The sequence below is a fragment of the Ovis aries genome, chromosome 6 (genome assembly GCF_016772045.2).
Source record: "Ovis aries strain OAR_USU_Benz2616 breed Rambouillet chromosome 6, ARS-UI_Ramb_v3.0, whole genome shotgun sequence".
Classification (NCBI taxonomy): Eukaryota; Metazoa; Chordata; class Mammalia; order Artiodactyla; family Bovidae; genus Ovis; species Ovis aries.
In genome coordinates, this window is record NC_056059.1 from 75,781,357 (window position 1) to 75,786,121 (window position 4,765).

Below are 4,765 nucleotides of genomic sequence, written 5' to 3' on the forward strand. Positions count from 1 at the left end.
TTCACTGATATGCAAACATATGCAACCTACATTATTAAAGGAAAGTGCACGATATTAATACATTCTATATCTCAGAGTCTTTCACAAGAATTTTTAAAGTACCCCCACAACAATCCTGTGAACTAGGTACTAGTATTTATTTCAGTAAGTGAAAGAAAGTCAATTCGCTCAGTCGTGTCTGACTCTTTGTGACCCCATGGACTGTAGCCTACCACACTTTTCTGTTCATGGGATTTTCTAGGCAAGAGTACTGGAGAGGGTTGCCATTTCCTTCCCCAGAGGATCTTCCCAACCCAGGGGTTGAACCTGGGTCTCCTGCATTGTAGGCAGACGCTTTACCATCTGAGCCACAAGGGAAGTCAGAAGAGGAAGCTAAAGTTTTTTTTTCTTTCTTTCTTTCTTTTTTTTTTTTTTTTGATATAGGGAGGTCACACACATGCAGAGTGATCAGCTAATAATTTATATTCAGCCATTATAACATACTTGCTTAAAGTATCTGTTTCTGTATCCTAGTCTGTTCCATAAATTGAATTCTACTTTTAGGTATTAACATTACACTGGTACTGACATTACACTGTCATAGCTATTACACAAAGAATTTTGATGTATGATTCACTTGACATTTAATGTTCCACATTTAAGTCTTAGAATAAGAAATCAATTGAAATTTTAATGGAATTGCTGTACACGTGTAGATTAGTGTTTGGAGAGTTATTATTTATATACTTGTTGAGTCTTTTTTTACAGGTATGGTTCCATTTATAATATTCAAATCTTTCTAATTGGTGATGTCATTGTTTGTTTACATGGATTTTGCACATTTACTGTAAAGTTGATATCACATTAAATTACACTGATGATTTTATTCTATTAGAATTTCACTTCTGTTATAGCAAATATATTTTTAAAAACTGTGTTGCTGTTTTATTTATTTGAGCACACATACAGTAATTATGAAGATTTCCCTCTGATCACTGATTACTTCTATCTCTGCAAGCTCTCTTTCCTACTAAGGTCTTCAACTACAAATTTTCCTACTGTGAGCATTCTCAGAGTCCAATGACCAAGGTTGAAGAAGTGTTGATTATCTTCTCATTATTGTATTATTCACCTGAAAGTCATTTTTTTGTCTTTATTGATGAATACTTGACAAATAAAATTATGTATATTTAAGATGTACAAATTTATGTTTTGATACATGCATACACTATGAAATAATTGCTACAATAAAGCTAATTAATATATCTATCACTTACATAGCTTTCATCTTCTTTCTATTTTTCTTTGTGATGAGAATACTTAAGAAGGCATCCCTTTTGTTGTTCTGTCGTGAAGTCCTGTCTGGCTCTATGTGACCTCATGAACTGTAGAACACCAGGCTTCTCTGTCCTTCACTGTCTTCCAGAGTTTGTTCAAACTCATGTCCATTGAGTTGGTGTTGTCATCCAACCATCTCATCCTCTGCCACCCACTTCTCCTGTTGCCCACAATCTTTCCCAGCATCAGGGTCTTTGCCAATGAGTTTGGCATTTCGCATCAGGGGGCCAAAGTGCTGGAGCTCAAGCTTCAGCATCAGTCCAGTGAATATTTCCTTTAGGATTGGCTGATTTGATCTCCTTGTTGTCCAAGGGACTCTCAAGACTCTAATCCAGCACCACAGTTTAAAAGCATCACTTCTTCAGTGCTCAACATTCTTCATGGTCCATCTCTCACATCTGTACATGACTACTGGAAAATCCATAGCTTTGAATTTATAGACCTTTGCAAGCAAACTGATGCCTTTGCTTTTTAATATCCTGTCTAAGTTTGTCATACTTTTTCTTCCAAGGAGCAGGCATCTTTTAATTTCATGACTGCAATCACCATCTGCAGTGATTTGGAATCCTAAGAAAATAAAACGTGTCACTCTTTCAGACTGGATGCCATGATCTTAGTTTTTTGAATGTTTAGTGTTTTTTTTTTTGTTTTGTTTTGTTTTTTTTTAGTTTTTTATTTTTTAAATTTTAAAATCTTTAATTCTTACGTGCATTCCCAAACATGAACCCCCCTCCCACCTCCCTCCCCATAACATCTTTCTGGGTCATCCCCATGCACCAGCCCCAAGCATGCTGCATCCTGCGTCAGACATAGACTGGCGATTCAATTCACATGATAGTATGCATGTTAGAATGTCATTCTCCCAAATCATCCCACCCTCTCCCTCTCCCTCTGAGTCCAAAAGTCCGTTATACACATCTGTGTCTCTTTCCCTGTCTTGCATACAGGGTCGTCATTGCCATCTTCCTAAATTCCATATATATGTGTTAGTATACTGTATTGGTGTTTTTCTTTCTGGCTTACTTCACTCTGTATAATTGGCTCCAGTTTCATCCATCTCATCAGAACTGATTCAAATGAATTCTTTTTAACGGCTGAGTAATACTCCATTGTGTATATGTACCACAGCTTGCTTATCCATTCATCTGCTGATGGACATCTAGGTTGTTTCCATGTCCTGGCTATTATAAACAGTGCTGCAATGAACATTGGGGTACATGTGTCTCTTTCAATTCTGGTTTCCTCGGTGTGTATGCCCAGAAGTGGGATTGCTGGGTCATAAGGTAGTTCTATTTGCAATTTTTTAAGGAATCTCCACACTGTTCTAAGCCAGCTTTTTCATTCTCTTCTTTCACCTTCATCAAGAGGCTCTTTAGTTCCTCTTTGCGTCTGCGATTAGAGTGATGTCATCTGGATATCTGAGGTTGTTGATATTTCTCACAGCAGTCTTGATTCCAGCTTATAAGTCATCCAACTCAGCATTTCACATAAAGTACTCTGCATAGAAGTTAAATAAGCAGGGTAACAATATACAATCTTGATGTACTCCTTTCTCAATTTTGAACCAGTCTATTGTTCCATGTCTGGTTATAATTGTTTGTTATCATGGAAACAGGTTTCTCAGGTACCTTTTTACCAAATATTTACACACACACACACACACACACACACACACACACACACACATATATATATACACACACTCACTCACACACACACACACACACACACACACACATCCCCCTTTCCAAATTTCAGGTATAAAATTTAGTATCATTAACTATTATTGCATTGCTGTATGTTAGATTTCAGGAACTTTTTCATATTACTTAACTGGAAATTTATATTCCTTGATCACCATCTCCCAGTTTCCCTCTCCCTCTGTTCCTGGAAGTCACTGTTCTACTTCTTGTCCCTATGACTATTATTGATTCTGCATGTAAGTGATATCATGCAGTACATGTCTTTGTGTCAGTAATGCCTAATGTGGCTCCCCGGCAGCATTAGGCATTACTGACATCATTGTATGTTTAACTTATCCTAATGATCATGCTCTAAGTTTATCCATGTTATCACAAATGACAGTATATCATTTTTTAAAATTGAATAATATTTTATTGTTTATATAACATATTTTCTTCATTCATTAAACTACTGATGAACATTTAGGTGGTTTCAGATCTTGGTTATCATGGATAATGGTGCAATGAACACAGGAGTGAAGATATTTCTTTGAAATCCTGATTTCACTTCCTAGGATATATTCCCAGAATTGGGATTCAGTTCAGTTGCTCAGTTGTGTCCGACGTTTGCACCTTCATGAATCACAGCATGCCAGGCCTCCCTGTCCATCACCAACTCAGGAAGTCCACCCAAACCGATGTCCATTGAGTCAGTGATGCCATCCAACCATCTCATCCTCTGTTGTCCCCTCCTCCTTCTGCCCTCAATCTTTCCCAGCATCAGGGTCTTTTCCAATGAGTCAGCTCTTTCCAACAGGTGGCCAAAGGATTGGAGTTTCAGCTCAACATCAGTCTTTCCAATGAACACCCAGGACTGATCTCTTTAGGATGGACTGGTTGGATCTCTTTGCAGTCCAAGGGACTCTCAAGAGTCTTCTCCAACACCGCAGTTCACAAGCATCAATTCTTCGGTGCTCAGCTTTCTTCCCAGTCCAACTCTCACATCCATACATGACCACTGGAAAAACCATAGCCTTGACTAGACAGACCTTTGTTGGCAAAGTAGTGTCTCTGCTTTTTAATATGCTGCCTAGGTTGATCATAACTTTTCACCCAAGGAGTAAGTGTCTTTTAATTTAATGGCTGCAATCACCATATGCAGTGATTTTGGAGCCCCAAAAATAAAGTCACCCACTGTTTCCACTGTTTCCCCATCTATTTGCCATGAAGTGATGGGACAAGATGACATGATCTTAGTTTTCTGAATGTTCAGCTCTCAGTTAACTTTTTCACTCTCCTCTTTCACTTTCATCAAGAGGCTTTTTAGTTCCTCTTCACTTTCTGCCATAAGGGTGGTGTCATCTGCATATCTGAGGTGATTGATATTTCTCCCAGCAATCTTGATTCCAGCTTGTGCTTCCTCCTGCCCAGCATTTCTCATGATGTACTCTGCATATAAGTTAAATAAGCAGGGTGACAATATACAGCTTTGACGTACTCCTTTTCCTATTTGGAACCAGTCTGTTGTTCCATGTCCAGTTCTAACAGTTGCTTCCTGACCTGTATAGAAGATTCTAAAGAGGTAGGTCAGGTGGTCTGGTATTCCCATCTCTTTCAGGATTTTCCACAGTATATTGTGATCCACACAGTCAAAGGCTTTGGCATAGTCAATAAAGCAAATGTAGATTTTTTAAAATTTATTTTAGTTGGAGATTAATTACTTTACAATATTGTATTGGTTTTGCCATACATCAACATGAATCCGC

At 38.0% G+C, this 4,765-nt stretch overlaps 1 non-coding gene across 1 annotated transcript; it reads right to left on the reverse strand.

The window, feature by feature from the left end:
• Window positions 1-285: 285 nt before the first annotated feature.
• On the reverse strand, window positions 286-357 carry TRNAC-ACA (transfer RNA cysteine (anticodon ACA)). Its single transcript has one exon. It is a non-coding gene; the product is annotated as a tRNA-Cys (tRNA).
• Window positions 358-4,765: the final 4,408 nt, after the last annotated feature.